The sequence below is a fragment of the Pelecanus crispus genome, chromosome Z (genome assembly GCF_030463565.1).
Source record: "Pelecanus crispus isolate bPelCri1 chromosome Z, bPelCri1.pri, whole genome shotgun sequence".
Lineage (NCBI taxonomy): Eukaryota > Metazoa > Chordata > Aves > Pelecaniformes > Pelecanidae > Pelecanus > Pelecanus crispus.
In genome coordinates this window covers 61,876,090-61,893,290 of record NC_134676.1, presented here as the reverse complement: position 1 = coordinate 61,893,290, position 17,201 = coordinate 61,876,090, and the positions used below count along the sequence as shown (strand labels likewise).

The 17,201-nt window shown below is 34.8% G+C and overlaps 1 protein-coding gene across 1 annotated transcript in view; it reads left to right on the top strand.

Annotated features, from left to right (window-relative positions):
* Nucleotides 1-17,201, top strand: part of FBXL17 (F-box and leucine rich repeat protein 17) — a 323,336-nt gene that overhangs the window by 221,536 nt on the left and 84,599 nt on the right. The gene's annotated exons all lie outside the window — the stretch shown is intronic.

Here is a 17,201-nt window from a genome sequence, read left to right as displayed (position 1 = left end):
ATATATTCATCTGCTTGTGATATCTGAGCTGAAAATGCAAAACAAACTGTAGCAAAGTAGAATTTGTAAGCATAATTTATGCTTTGTAAGGAAGTCAAAACTTTGCCTTAGATTAAAAATGTGATAGAAAGTCTGTTGCAGGGTGGAGCCAGGCTTCACCGTTTTCCTTTCTTCCTTTTTCATTTATTTCCTGGTACTTCAATGGAAGACTGTCCCACATTTGTTTTTGATGGTGTTAAATTAAAAAAGAGAGCTCCTTACAGTGCTGCGAACTCAGTTTGCTGTTGAACTTCTTTTATCAAAGAAGCTGCCTCTCTTCTGCGAAGGGAAAAGAGCAGCGATTCTCTTCCTCAGAGGCTTTTCAAGCCCTCATGTCCTCTGCACCTTTGTATTTGTGGCAAGTAGAGGAAATCAGCTGAGAAGCATGTGCCTGACTTCTTGTGGGATCATTCAGGTGGTCTACCATGGTCTTACAAAGACTTAACTTCCATGCGTAGTTGTTCAGGCTCCACCAAGAAGTAAGTAAGTAGTGTCTGAAGCATTGTGAGGCTGTGACTGGGTGGGAGCATACAGCCGTATGCAGCTGTGCATTTTTGTTTGATAATCCTGAGGGTGAAACACATAATTGTCCTTGCTTTGGAAATTAAAATCTTGACACCAATTTAAATTGTAAGTGTACACATTTTCACTAGGTTTTTAAAACATACCTAGAGCTGGTACTGGATTTCTTGCAGCTTGATGGAGTACAGATGCAGGATTTTAAAAGCCCTCTTTCAAACTATTCAACAATTTTTGATGCTACAGTAGTTAGAGGAGTTTTAACCTCTGGGACAAGATCATAATTGCTTAGCAATTCAACTGGAGAAAACTAAGTAATATTGCTAATTTCCAACAAAATTCATAATCATTTGAGACATTAATTAAGCAAAAATAATAACAATAATTGCAGTAAATAAAGAAAATAATTATAGCAAAAACTGTTATCATTGCCCTGAAATTAATGCTATAGGTATGTATGTGTGAGGTAATTTTATGTACTCTAGCAAAGACTATGAAGTGTGAATTTCATCGTTTTATTCATTCTTTTTTTTTCCAATTTCTACAATAAGAGACTATGCAGAACTAGCAGACATGCTTATATGCAATTAGTATTTTTAAAACACACTAAAGTACTAAATTCTATTTTGAAGCCTAAAAGATTAATTAAAAACACCTACACCCTGAAAATGTAGCCATAGGCAGCATTACTTTCTCTGATGTTTTGCTGCCCAGAAAAATGTTTTGTTATATTATACAAAAAGGGGCAGACAGAAGAGGATTCAAAGAGGAATTGAAGCATACATACTAGGAGTACATACTAGGAGTATGTACATACTATGAGTTGTTAAGTTGTGAGAAAAAAAAAATATATTGCTCTATTTCATGTTACATTACACAGTGGTTAATTTTTTATTTTTTTAATAGAAAAAGTATATTTTGTTTACTTCTGAAAAATTTATAGAATGATATCTTTATGTTTGTCTAGCATAGCTTTCTACAAATCCATTTTTAATTAATGACATTTATTACAGTGTAACACATTATAATGCTGAAAATTAGTTTAAAAGTTTGTTTACATCCAGCACGTTGTTAAATGCTATATAATCACTAGAGTTTACCTAGACTGAAAGGATAGACTGAATTAGTATAATCTTAGAGATAAACACCTGTTCGCCCAAGAACACAGACAGTGAAGTTAAAGCTGACATTAGTTCCTCATATCTTTTTGCCCTTTTGTTAAACAATCATGAATTAAGCATGGATTGTCAGTGTTATCTTTGAATTTCCTGCCTTTTGTTGATTTCCGTCACAACCTTAACTTTACTTAAACATAGGAGGTTTTGTATTTAAGCTTTTACTAAGAACTAGTAAGAAAGCTAGGCTTTCTCAGCTGAGGGGAGACTGTGTCAAATGAATTAGGTTGATGTGAAGATGTATAGCTTTGAGCTAGGGCAGCAAGCACACACAGAATTGTGTAACTGTCTTTTCAATTTTATGCTCTAGTTCTGGGGTTTGTTGATATTCTTAGTGCTGGGAATTTTTTAAAGTAAATTATTACTTACAGAGTTTGTAATGGTGCAGAGTACTATGCACTCTGAAACGCAGAAGTGCCATTTTGTGTTCAAAGATGAAAAGAAGTGATGAAACTAACCTGTGAAACAGGACTAGATGTTTTAAGGGTCTGATCTTGCAGTAATGTTAAGTGTAAATTTACTAACAATTGCTTAAAAACCGTATTCTTAACAATAGTGAAAGATAAAAGTCTCTAATGCTTTACTTACACTTTAGAAAAGTAGTCAGACCAGTGGTTTTGGTCTGTATGCGCAGAAACTCATTTCAAGGCAAGCTTTAAATTGTAGGCTTGCACTAAGAGGAAAAAGAAAACCAAAAAAACCCAAACCAAATCAAACATCACCGTGCCACCACCCCCCCCCCCACCCCCCCCCCCCCCCAAAAAAAAAGAACAAACCAGAAAACAACTGTTGAAAAAAGTTTGGACGGAAGTGTTCAAAATCAGCACTTTGTATAGCCGCACCATGAGAAATCACTTCAAGAAATTTCTGAAAAACCAAAGTACCTAAACTGTCATTAATAGGAAAGCAGTTAGCACAGTTCAGAGAATATGTTTATCTCATAACAATTTCTGTCAAGTAACCTGCAGAAGATGACAGTTGTCTTGATAGTTGTCTTGTAGAATTTCCATTACCTGGTAGTTCTGGATTTTGCCTAACTTAAAAAGTCTCTATTTCTAGCTGTCAACTAATTGCAGAAAGCTTTTCAGGTTAAATGCTTGGCACAAGGACCTGAGATGAACTGTGGTATTTTGCTGATACGTTTGAGATTCTGAATATTGAGAAAGAGCTCTCTAGATACATAGCCTTTTTGTTTTCTAAAATTGTGAGTATTCCTTTTTCATATTGCCTCTTTTCATCATTTACTGATATATTTAGTGTCTCTGAGGACACATGATTTTTTAAAAGGTTTTTCTTCTATGATGATGTTTGCTGAAGCAAAAAACTAGTTTCAGCAAACTATAATTGAATTACATAGTTTTAATTTTAAAATGTTATAGATCGGGCATAGCTATTACAAGTAGTTGTCTGGAGGAATAAGATAGTGTTTATACTGAGTCAAGTCCAACTGTCACAAGACAAAAAGTAGCTGTGAGTTGCATTTTTTTCGTCATAACTAGGTTATGGATTCTTTTCTGAGAAGTGAGATACAGCTAATAACGTTAAAACAGTTTTCCAAGATGCTGTTAAATTCTAATGTTTTAATATTTAGGCTACGTATGCTTTCTATTATAAAATAGAATATATTAACTATCAGGGGATCAGGTCTTCCTACTGAATAATACAGATAAATCCCATGAGAGTCGCTTGAGTTTTCTCTCCAATATTTAGCCTTTGTCCTATAAATCATAAAGAATAAGCATACTGTGAATATTTCCTCACAAAAGAATGTTTCGTTTCTGCTTCTCACTTGGATTAGCAAATCTCTCTAATACTTGATCTCACTAAAACTATTGTTTTTCTAATTCTAGCCTTTTAAAATCCATTTTTAAAACACCATGTCTTTTGTACAGTATTACTCGGAAGGGAAATACTTTTTTTGTGCGGTAAATGCAGCACTTATGGATAGACAGAACGGAACAGGTAGTAAATACGTTTTTGAGTTAAAAAGATTTCATCCTCACACATTACTGGTTTGCAGTCTCTTCCTTAATTTGTATCATTTAAATAAATACAGCTTTTATTTTCTCTTTCAAAATTATTTTGAATTGCTGCTATATTGAGTTCCATCTTTCCGTTATTGTGTTTTCCTATCCTGTGCATATTTATTTCACCTTTGTATTCTTTTAATGACCCAATGCATGCAAACAGTAATCACACCGAGAGCTATGTTTATGCTTGTAGATAAGTGTACAGATAATTTTTTTAAGGACCAGGGCCTCTGTTATCTTCTCTAGTGGTTGTGTGTTATGTATGTATGTATGTTTGTGTGTGTATAAAATGGTGGTATTATATTACCTAATTGCTTTATATATTTATTGCTATATGCATATGAAAGAAAAAGAAAATATATTGCCGTCTTATAAATTTATTTTTTCTTCCTTTCCACAAAAGCATTTTCTCTCTACTTTTTGTTCTGTTACTTCAGAAACCTGAACTCTGAAGTAAATCAGCAGGATTGTTGATGTTTAGTGCCAAATTTTGAGGTTCTTTGCTTAGTTTTAAGGTTCCTTTCCTGCAGATAGGCTGCAACTTTAACTCCAGTAGACTGTAAGAATTAATTACCTGAAGAATAAGTAGGTAGTAAGCAATCTCTACCCTGTTGTACGCATTAATGATACTTCCTTTGACAAAAGCTCTAGCAGCTCGTAAAGTGGTTTTGTTTGCTTTTATATTAAAATGTTCATTCTTTGAGAATTCTGAAGCAAATATTTCTATAGAGACTCTGGTAATTATAAGGATCAGTGAAAGCTTATTCTAGAAATAGAGGTGAGTTACAGAATTTTACGTAGTTTAACAAAGGAATAACACACAGTATAACTTACTATCCCTTCCTCTATTTAAAGGGTGTTACTGTTTATGTTGGAGTGTGCAGAGTGAAGATTTGGAGTCTTCTGATGTATTTCAGAACCTCTGTACATTTCCTTCTAGCTAGGAGAAAAAAATAAAGAGCATACAGCTTTTGTCAGGATGTTTTTCAACTAGTTTGTTCTGATTCTTTTTATATTCCTTTTATATTGTTTTAGTTCGGAGTAATTGTTCATATACAGCCTTGCATGTATTGACACCTAATTTTATTTCTATAAAGGATCCTGTTGACATTGAAACCAAGAGGATTGTTAACGTGAGGAAAGATAGCTGTATAATCATATATTTTGGGATTGGAACTCTATCAGAGGACATCTTCTTTAGTTCTGTTAGGAGTGTTCAGGGAGTGAATAGATAACTTTAGTCACCTGTGTGGAGTTTTCAGTAGAAATTGTTAATAAGAAGGAGGCAAATTAAAACTTTATCAAAAGTAATCCCTGAAGCAGAAAAGAGCCCATGAACAATCTATCAGCACCGTGTATAATTCATAACTATAAAACCCAAATTTTCTTTGTGTAAGTTTTATCAGTATTCCCAATGTCACAAAAATTCCATGCTTTTTCTTTAAAAGTTGATTTGATACCACTGTGCATCTTCAAGACCCATATAGTGAGATGAATTACTGAAATAGCCTATTTCTCAAATAACAGATAGTTGCAAATCCTTTGTCTTACAATACATAGTAAAGGATTTTCTCTTTGAGCAATGAGATAAGACAAACTTCCAAACTATTTTTTGTCATACTAGAAGGTGTGTTGCCCCCCTTAACCTGTACCCTTAAAAATAATGTAGTATAATAGCCAGTTGGTGGAAGCTGGATGTAGATGCACTTTTGAATCACCAAGATGAACAGAGCAGCAGGCTATGATTTGTAGACAATTTGTTCCCGGTTGGTTGTTCTAAATGTGGAAAATGGAGTTGTGTTGTACTTCAGGTTTGGTTTATCTTGTAGAGAGATCCACAGGTACTGTTGTTTTAATTTAATTTCTTCTGTGGGAAACCTAGTGGTTTGGGTTGTTATTTCGATTCTTTGGTGACAAACTTAGCAGTATTTTATCAATCATAATAGAAAAGTTTAATTTTGTGCTGTTTTATCTCTAGAGAGAGGTGCTTCAGTTAATCTTTGGAAAAATGCACCTCACTTCTGAGTACTAAAACACAAAATACATTTCTGATATAACAAAAATTGAAATGGCCACAACCTCTGCCTGTATAGCCAGAAATACATTTTCAGGTTCTTGGTTATTCATTTGCTGTATTTACTGTGTTAGGAAACCATATTATAATACTGAACTTTCATTTGACCCAGGACCCAGCTTCTCTTCTCTTGTGATATTTGTATTTCCTGTTTTATATGACCTTTAAAAAATAACATAAAGCTTTATTCCTTCAGTGTGCATGTTAACCCTTGTATTGAAAACAGCGTGCTAGGTGCCTCTTCAGTGAGATACCACAGAGCAAAAGTGTTTTTGAAATTATTATATCTAAAAACTTGTTTGCAGCTCAAGACTCATTTAAAGTGCAAATAAATTACTACATTTAAACTATGTAAGTATGATCATATTATGAACATTAAGGTTATTGCAATTTGTTTTTTTATTTTGATAAACCCCACCAAACTGCCAAAGAAATGTATTGTCATTTTACATTTTTGTCTTATCTTTCATTTCAAACAGTATCTGTTAATTTCACACTGTAATGGAGAATACCATTCCCAACAGAACATTTGATTTGCAGTCATAGGTAGATTTACTTGATAAAATCAACTGTGGAACTTGTATTTAACATGAATCTATTTCTGGCTTGCTAAGAATATAATTTAATTTAAATGTTTAAAACATTTAATATCTTCTGACAAACATCAATAATGACTCACATTAACACACTGTTGCTATAGTCCAGTTTTATATTTAATTCATTGAACTTTTGAATTCATTTAAAATTTGCCCCTAAACCACTTTATTTGTTGAGTAGCAATTACTCGTATACTTCAAAAATCCATATATTAGCTAAACTTAAAATTGTTCTTATAAAGCCTCATAAAATATTTATAAAACTTATAAAAGTCCCAGCGGGGACTATTTAAGGGTCCCTCTCATAACTCTAAATTTAAAAGCAGCATTTGTATTTTTCTTAAGTGAGAGAAAACAGAAATCAAAAAGAAAAAAAAGGAATTTAGAGTCTTTTTCCATTTAATCAGTTATGATACAAAACTCTGGTTGATATATGTGTCGTGGTTTAGCCCCAGCCAGCAACTAAGCACCTCGCAGCTGCTCGCTCACTCCCCCTGCCCCGATGGGATGGGGGAGAGAATCAGAGGAGTAAGAGTGAGAAACACTCCTAGGTTGAGATAAGAACAGTTTCATAATTGAAATAAAGTAAAATGGTAAAGAAGAAGAAGAAGAAGAAGAAGAAGAAGAAGAAGAAGAAGAAGATGATGATGATGATGATGATGATGATGATGATAATAATAATAATAATAATAATAATAATAATATACAAAGCAAGTGATGCACAATGCAATTGCTCACCACCCGCTAACCGATACCCAGACAGTTCCTGAGCAGCGATCGCTGCCCCCTGGCCAACCGCCCCCAGTTTCTATACTGAGCATGATGTCATATGGTATGGAATAGCGCTTTGGCCAGTTTGGATCAACTATTCTGGCTGTGCCCCCTCCCAGTTTCTTGTGCACCTGGCAGAGCATGGGAAGCTGGAAAGTCCTTGACTAGCATAAGCAGTACTTAGCAACAAGTAAAAACATCAGCGTGTTATCAGCATTCTGCTCCTCCTAAATCCAAAACACAGCACTATGCCTGCTACTAGGAAGAAAATTAACTCTATCCCAGCTGAAACCAGGACAATATGTAATCATACAAGTAAAGAGTTGTACTGTATTTTAAAGTGGCTGTGCTAGTTTGCAGTAGCAATTTATTTCTTCTGAATTCTAGGAGCCAGTTTTATGATCCTCTTTTTAATGCACTATGAAATATATTCTAACAAAGTACATTTTAAAACTAGTATGTTTCTTCAGTGTTGCCTAAATAAAAGTGATTATTTTCTTCAGGCAGCATCGATAAGGGAGATTTCCATTCAGAGTGCTTAAATATGATAACTGTTGTTTAAACTTCTTAGCAGGTAATACAGTTGTTTCAACATAATTAAGCTAAGTCTTTAAACTATTATTTTTTGCTGGTAGGATTGCCTTTCTATATTACATTTTGTAACTTCTCTTGGTTAGTTGATGAATTCCAGTAATACTGAGATTACTGAAGGGAAGGCTCATTTTGACCATAATCTGACTATCTGCCTGCCTTAAAAAAATACATGAAGTACTTCATGGAGGTAATAATAAAGCAATTACTTTGAATGCCTAAATTTAAGAAAAAAAATTATTCTATTCTTTTAAGCATTTCTGTAGTCTCAAGGTTTGCACTAAGAGACTGAATACCTGGAAAAGATCTTTTTCTTTAAATGCCTGAAAAAATACTGATTAAGATATTGATGTAGTTCACCAGAATAGAAATAAAACCAAGTGGCTAATATCACAGCAATATGATAAATATTCATTTAGAGCCTTTTTTTTTTAATAAAAAATTACAATGCTTAATGAAAACAGTTCAATGGTTAAGTGTTTTTAACAACGGAAAGGAGAATATGAAAACAAATTCTAAATCTATTGCATCACTGCCTTGTGGTGTGTTACAGAGGCCTCATTATGTAAATACATGAATAGATCTGTTATGTTTAAGTATGGCATCGGTGGCCCAACATTTAAATATCAAGAAGTAGGGACTGTATTTTTTTTTATTCATTTTAGTTTGAAACCTGAATTATTAGTCAACAGCAAAAACAGTAGTAAAAATTCTAATAACATGGGTTTTTATCAACTTGTCTAAGAACAGAGGATGCATCCAAAGTGTATTTTATGCTAGGTAATGAAGTGGAATGAGTGATACTTCTGCTCTGCATTCCTTAAATGGTGGTGATTCTGGGTTAGCTTTGCTGTGACAAAAACATTTGATTTTTACCTGTGTAATGAAGTATACAAAGAAGTTCATGTTGTCTTTGTAAACTGTAAACTCGTTCCACACCACAGTACAACGGAGTGTAGAAACTGTTCTGTTACTGATGTAGGGGACGTGATTCACTTCATAAATAATCTGAAAGGCAAGTAATCATTGTGCTTTCAAAAATTAATAAATTGACATCAGAATTTTAGTTTGGTCAACTTCAAAGATTTAAAGAGTTTTCTATAAAAAATTAGTCTCAAAGTAGCTTTTAAGTTATGTATTTTAGTTCCTCATAAGTCAAGTGGGATCATTTTAGCTTTTGAAATGTCAAGTATCTTTCCAAAACACTTAGACAACAAGATTGCTTTATTTGCAGTTCTCTTTGGCTTGGTACCATCACCCCTAATTTGTAGCTGTACATACTGAACCATATTACTTCTAGTTGCAAGATGCCTAATACAGAAGCGTAGTAAAATATGTCCAAAAATATATAGGCGCAAGGTTGTTAGAAAGGAAATTATTGAATCATGTAAGAAAACAAACTTAATATATATGAAATGTTTTTAAATACGCAATTTGGGTTCTTCTGTTCATTTTTATACATATTTTGTAACTGATAAATTAAATAACTTCCATGATGTCAGCCTGTTTAGATAATTTAAAAAAGAATACAAATATTGGGAATGCTTGAATGTTATTGACTACATATAATGATCCAGTTTTACAAACTTCTAAAACTTTTCAGTAATCCTAAGATATTAATACTTTTTATTTTTTGTCCATGTCAATGTTTTGTTGGGTTTTTTAAAACTTTTAAAATAGAATTTATGTTATACATGATACAACTATATTATCTTCTAGGAACTCAGGAACTTTGTGAACTTGCTAGTTCTGCCATGTATGGATATTAGAATAAAGATGAAATGCAAAAGAAGTTTTCCATACTACAAAAATTTGAAAGCACTGAAATTGTAGCTACATTTTGCATAACTCATTTTAATTTGAAGAAGTAGTAGCAGCGTCTCTCTGGTTCAAGTATGGAAGCATATATGTTCCTTGATTAAATCTGTAGGCCTACATCAGTAATAATAGTCTAGTGTCAAATTTATGTTTAAAACCACTGTATCTCATTTTTATTTGTACCAACTTAAATGGTAATGAACACCAACTTGTCAACAGTGCTAGCAGTTCACAGTCCCTTACCCGTGTTTTCTTAAATAACTAATTAGTTTGTGCATCTTGCTTTTCAAGTACCTGAATTAATGCAACTTAGATTAAAGGATTTTCTCAGTTTAAGCATCTGTCAGGTATCTTAAGTTGGCTACTCACCCACATACAAAGAAAGGATCCTAGAATAACTACTTGTTTTTTAAAAAATTACTCTCCTGAAGTTTAGCAAGCAACCAGGAAACAAAAATGTCAAGGATTAAATTAGAGTTGTTCATCAGCTCATTTATGGTTTGTAAGGATTTCTCAAAGATCTACGTCTTGCTGCATTAGAGGTTGAACATGAACATTAGCCAAACTATTTATATGGTATGATCAAAAAATCATAGAAATTTTGGTTAAGGGGCCTCTATGAGTCATCCAGTCAAGCCTTGCACTCAGGGTGGGGCTGTCACCAGCCCTAGATCCGGTCCACTGTGGCTCTGCCTGTCTATTTCTTGAAGACCTCCAGGGACGGTGGTTCCTACTGCATCTCTGGACAATGTTTCAGCGCTGCAGTTACACTCCTAAAGATTTCTTTTTTTTTTTATAATGCCCAACCTAAACATCACAAACCACACTGTGTAGTCATTGACCTTGTTACATCTTTTACTGAGCTCCTGAGTCTGTCATTTTCATAACCGCCAATACAACTCAGATCTTACCACAGTAATGTATTTGTGGGAAGAAGAAATGTGTGTTATTTTTGCATTTAAAATTAACCTGGAAATGAACAAATGATAACAAATACTCATTAAAAGAACTTTCTATTTCTTGGTTAGCCAACCAATGGCTTTTCCTATCAGGAGCTTTTTATACTGCATATTTATCACTTCAAATTTTTCCTTAGGCTGCGAGCACTTTTTTCACTATTTCCTTTAAATTACTAACTTATTCTTTAAAGGAAAAACCTAATGCCTTGTGAATTAATTATATTTGCTTTCTTTTTGCAGTTCCATTGAAATATCATTAAAAATCAGTGACAGTGTTGCCTATAGCTTTGTTTTAAACCAGTGGGGATATTGGAAAAAAAGTAAGTTTTCTTTGTCTGCTTAGATACTGCTATATTTTCATGTTGGTAAACCACAAGTTCTTTATGTTTCATTTTGTTTTGAAAACAAACAGTGAAGAAAACTCCTTATATTTGAGCAGCAGCACAGGTTAAAGTTCTCTAATCTCCTAACCTACTAGCTCTGCTGGTAGCATCTCTGTTATGAAAAGTGAAAGAGGAGATTGTAGTACTTAACGGGTGCTGCCTAGTAAAAAGACACATAGCATAATTAACATAAACCAGTTGCTGATCTGGTGCAACAAATTCCAAACTATCTGTATTGTACATCTCCTATACTCCTCTCACCTTTCATCTGAATCTTTGCTATTTCCATAAAAGCAGAGGTTTGTACCTCTTTTGATCAATGAAGTGGAAAAATAGCAGTGGAATGTAACCTTTACTGTTAGTGTACAATTGGCTCTTTTTCTTTTCTTCTACCACCGTAAAACTTTGTTGTCTGACTTAGTGTATCAGTTTTTCTTGAATAATGTTAAGGAGGAATAGAAACAGCGTAACAGATTTTGGAAGCTATTTCCAGACCCAAACTTGGGGTGTCAGGGTTATAGCTAATGATGTCCTAAAGTGGCATTGCTGTACTTAAGTTTTAGGAGCTTGGTCACATAGAGGAACCCAGAACTGCTGACTGGGAACATGGTATGCTTCAGGTTTTTGGGTACCTCAGATGGCCAGGCAGAAAGATGACACTAAATGGAAAGTTATTTGGAGGTACATTTTTAAGGAAAAATGAGCACAGTTACATATTTAAAATTTTACTCCCTTTGACTTGTGCATTTTAGTTACATCATATTCATCAATCAGCCTGACGGTGGTTGGTGTGTTGAGTGTTGAATTTGGTGACACCGGCACTTGCGTGGAGTTCTTTGAGCCCTTGTTCTGGAATGATTCCATGGAGGACATTGTTCTTTCTTTCTGGGTCCACACAGGACTGTTTAGATCAGGACATTGTATATGCTGAGAAAGTGGGAAAACATGTTGATGGGGAATTTTCAGTGAAAAAGAGGTATTTATTTATTTAGTATCACCTTTATTTAGGGTGATTCTTTCAGCAGCTACTATGCAGTATACTTACTCGATCCAAATCTTGGACTGAAGTATCCATTTTTTGCCTATAAATCCTTGAACAGATGCTTGTTTCAGTCATGAAAAGAAATTATAATACCCACAGATTTCACTTCAGCTACTTAAATGGTTTCTTTTGTTTCTGTTTGGTAGTTTAGGGACAAATCAGTTCTTTATTTTTCCTAGATGTAGTTCAACCATTTTATGTAAACAGAACTTGTTTTCTCTACCATGCTGTGTTCCTGTCAGATAATTAAAGGAGGAGGATTAAGAAACCATCATGATCAAATGTTATTATTAAGAAAAAAGAAGAAAAAAATAAATCTATTTTGTCCTTTAATCAATAAATATACAACTACACCTTGAAACTAATAGAGACTGCAAACTGAAAGAAACCTGATTCAAGGAGGTCTCTATTTCCCCTGCAATCCATATTTTCTTATGAGCTATGACCAGTGAGGTTTTGCACATGTTTTGTGAAGCAGGCTAAAAGATACGCTGGCTTTATATCTGCACAAAATCTTTTTGTGATCTTATGTAGAGGGGTTTGCCAACAGCCATGTGTTTGCATTCGTATGCGTTTAACCATAACTGCACATGCATGTACAAATATGCACACAGAAAAAATTCCTTGGATTAATGCTCTTTCTTTATATTTGTTTCTCACATAATCATAATTGAAAAATTGTCTTTAGAGTACAGAAATAGCACACATCTTACAAGGATGTCTTTAAGAGAAAAGGAAGAAAATTAAATAGCAGTTTAAAATTTTTCTTTACATATTTGACTTATTTACAATGCAGTTGAACATTTTGTAAGTCAAGTACATTACTGGTAAATTTCTTTACGTGCATTCCTGTTATTTTTTTAATCAAAGTAAAAAGGTCAACAATGTAGTCTTTCTGGTAAAATAAAGTACAATTTGATTACTTTCTGCTAATGCATAATACCATTTAATTTGATTTTAGGAAGAGGAAGGTCTCTAATGGAAGGGAAATGGACTGTATAAATTAGGTGCACCCTCTTATATTTACTTCTGTTCACACAATTGTAAATATTGCTGCTAGTGCCAAATAAAGAAATAACAATACTTGAATTATAAACAATTTTGAGAAATATTTATGAAATGTGCACGCACAAAACCTGTTTAAAATTTACAAAGTGCCTGAATCTTATTGATGTAGCTAACTGTGCTGTGGTATTTAAAAAAAAAATAAAAACAATTAAAGGTAATTCTGAATGCTGTGGGGACTAATGATACAACCCATCACACAAGAACCTAGTTCCCCAGTTCATGGAGGTTTAATTAATTATATGGGTCATGTGGAAAGATTGATTGTTTCAGATAACATACAGAAACCCTGTAATACTTTTTTAGTATAGGTACACATAGCTCTTTCTTTAGATGGGTGAAATTACCTACCCACACATCTGTGCTCTCTTTGTTATGTAAGATGCTTATGATTCTCTGATCATCATAGTTGCAACTTTGTGTATTGTCACTCATCTGATTACCAAAGATTCCACTACTAGAGATTTTGAAACACCTCGCAGTTTGCAGATAAAAAGTCCATAATCTTGAATCAAGATTTAACAAAGAAGCATTTGTGTAGTTCCTATGGGAAGTGGCTTAGAACTGCACACAGAAAGTTAAGCTTATTACTGTACTTGATAATGGAGCTACTGACAAGCCTTTTGTTGAATGAGAGTTGGTGCACATCAGATTATGAAAGATGGAAAGCCTTGTTGGTTTTTTTGCTGACATAGACTTTAAATCTTGAACATCTGATGATATCACGTAGGGAATAAAAGCAGCTTTAGATGTATGGGAATAAAAGCAAAAGAATTCAAAATAAAACCAATCAGTCACAGCAATAACGTGCAGCCATGGTTTAGGGAAAAAATCCTTGGATTTTTTGCTGTCAGCTGGAACCTTGATCTGTTCTGGAACTCGGAAAAGATTCTCTCTGCTTTTCCAAGTTTTAATTGATATGTAAAATATTTTCTAATTCTGCTACACTGAATACGGAGTTTATAGTAACTTTCAACTCTGTTGATGGTCTTGAGGCAACCTTGATCTGTTTTGGAGACATCGGCCTTCACTGTTACGTTCCTGAATGTTTGGGAAAAAAAAAAAAAAAGAAAAAAAATCAAGTGTTAACTTTGGCCATTGCAAATTTTGGATATGTATTGCTGACTTTCAGACACTTTGCATGAGGAATGCTACTGCAGGTTCCCTCTTACCTAGACCTGGCCTCTTTCACTTTCCTAATGTTTTCATAAGTGCAACATAGGTATTTTCAATCTCTTCCAAAGTTAAGAGGCGAACCACCTTTTCTCTGAAGGACCAAGCAAAATAGCAGGCTCACCTAGAAGCCACTAGTGGGTGCTGGTCGCCCCTGGGAATAACAGAGAAGAAGAAGGGTCCACAGATTTGATTGGTCCAGCAATTTGGCTGGCCCACATGGAATTAGGATGTATTTTCAGCCAGGGGAATGTGGGCTATGACATGGGGAGCTCTGAGGTGAGACCCTCAAGAATATTGGGGAATAGGGGATTGCTGGGCTGGAAAGTACTCATGCATTAAAGCAGAGAAAATTTTATCTCAGGAATAGGAGGAATAGCAGGTATGGATGTTAGAGTGGAAGGGGTAGGGAGAGGGTCTTCAGAGAAGGTTAGGGGATGCCCAGACTACCCCTTTGCTTGGGTAAAAGAATACACAGACAGGCATGCGGCCTTATTCTTCTCGTTCCCTGCACAAGAATGTTAATTCCCAATCCATTCAGCTTCTCTGTTGCTACCAGAAGTGTAGTACGGAGGAGTGCTTTTAATAAGCACGCCCTCTCACCCCTCAAATTGAAACATTTAGATCAGCCTTACCTCTACTATGATTAAATTCTTTCTTTTCCAGGTGAAGACTGAGAACTAGAAAATTGTATCAGTTGGCAACAATGACAGATGTGCATCATATATTCAAAAGCTTTTCTTAGAATCATATGCTTTATATGATAGGTGTTTCTAGAGATTTAGAAGAAAAGTTGCAGAGTCAGATCTGTGTTCTGAAGCCATGGAAACTCTTGCTGTCTGATGCATTGCAGAGCCAGTCTTCATTTGGTTTTAAAGCTCTGTGTAACAGCAAAGTATTTTTTCTTAAGAAAAACAAGATTTTGGTATTTTGAAAAATTAGAATATTCTGGACCATCTGGTACAATACTGACAGGAAGAAAATTGCCATGCAGTGATGACATATTGGAGTCAGAAATTTACGGGAAAAACACTTCTTAGCTTTTTTCCATTCTTCATGACTATTGTAAATTCAACCATTTACATTCATAAACTCTTTAGCTGCTCTTCCACTTCAGACATGCTCAGTATTGGGCCAGTTCTGTTTAATATCTTTATTGATGATCTGGACGAGGGCATTGAGTGCACCCTCAGTAAGTTTGCAGACGACACCAAATTGGGCGGGAGTGTTGATCTGCTGGAGGGTAGGATCGCCCTGCAGAGGGATCTGGACAGGCTGGATCGATGGTCCAAGGGCACTTTTGAGGCCGCACTTTGAATACCGTGTTCAGTTTTGGGCCCCTCAGTATACAAAGGACATTGAGTTGCTGGAGCATGTCCAAAGAAGAGCAGCGAAGCTGGTGAGGGGTCTAGAGAACGAGTCTAGCGAGGATAGGCTGAGGGAACTGGGGTTTTTTAGCCTGGAGAAATGAGGCTGAGGGAAGACCTTATTGCTCTCTACAACTACCTGAAAGGAGGTTGTAGTGAGGTGGGTGTTGGTCTCTTCTCCCAAGTAACAAGTGATAGGACAAGAGGAAATGGCCTCAAGTTGCACCAGGGGAGGTTTAGATTGCATATTAGGAAAAATTTCTTCACGGAAAGGGTTATCAAGCATTAGTACAGGCTGCCCAGAGAGATGGTTGAGTGCCCATCCCTAGAGGTATTTAAAAAACGTGTAGATGTGGTGCTTAGGGACATGGTTTAGTGGTGGACTTGGCAGTGTTATGTTTACAGTTGGACTCAATGATCTTAAAGGTCCTCTGCAGCCTAAATGATTCTATGATTCGACAATTTTAATAAGTAACTTTGTGTGGCTAGATGCAAAGAATCTCTACTGTCTTTATATCCTTAGACTGGAAGTTATAATAATGTCCATCTCTTTTCAATTTACAGTGGCATTACAAACATCAGCTTTACCACACACTCTTGTTCAGCAAGTATATAGTTTATAGAGTAAGCATTTCTCCTACCTCTCTGTTTTTGTTGTTGTTGTTGTTTTCAAATTACAGTTTCTCTAATTTGCTATTGTTACCTGCATATTTGCAGGAAATTGTCTTAGCTTTTGTAGATTTAAACTGCTTGTTCTTCGGATATGCCCTGTCCCCTCAGTTTTAACTTGTTCTTGAAGCAGAAGAATCCCCTATTCAAAAATGGCTTCCTTGTGATGAGAAAGAAACTTAGTTTTTTAAGTTGTTCTTTCCAGCTCCATGCTCCTGTCTTAATTTCAGCTTTCAATATTTGGTACTTACATTTACCTTTTCCAAGTGCCTGTTCTCCATCTTACATCTTAGTGTAGGAGCAAGCAAAACAAGTATTTTCACATTTTACCTGTGATAGTGAGGACAGAATGCATGTGAACTTGAGTTTTGTGTCTGTTTGCAAACAGCAATATAATAAAAGGTACATAGTTCTGTCTTAAGTATTTACATGTGTTTTTTGTGACTAGAAAATCAGTAATCTGATTAAAACTAGATACAGTATTTATGGGTTCTGTAAAAACTCTTGGGCATACAACTTTGAAGCAGAACTTGGAAATATTGTTTGTGTCATCCAGCATTGAAAGCTGTTTTGTGAGTTTCTTGTGAGTATCAGGGTTGTCAGTTTAAAAGTGGAATTAGCTAACAGACATTTTAAAACACTTCTGTCTATCCAAATAGCATCTGAGCACCGAGAGAACAATATTGATTGATAAAATATTTGTTGCTCTGTCTAGAATCTTTGGCACCAATTCATTGTTCTTACTGAAGAAAGGATAGGCTAAAATTACATAAAACTAAGTTAGGTGGGAAAAATAACTGCATTTGTGGTAGGGATACATAATATACTTGGAGCTGTTTTATGTAATTATGAAAGTATGGATCGCTTTTATAAAGTATAAGTAGTCAGAGTGACATTTTAAAGGGAAAATGAAGATTCAAAATAAAAAAA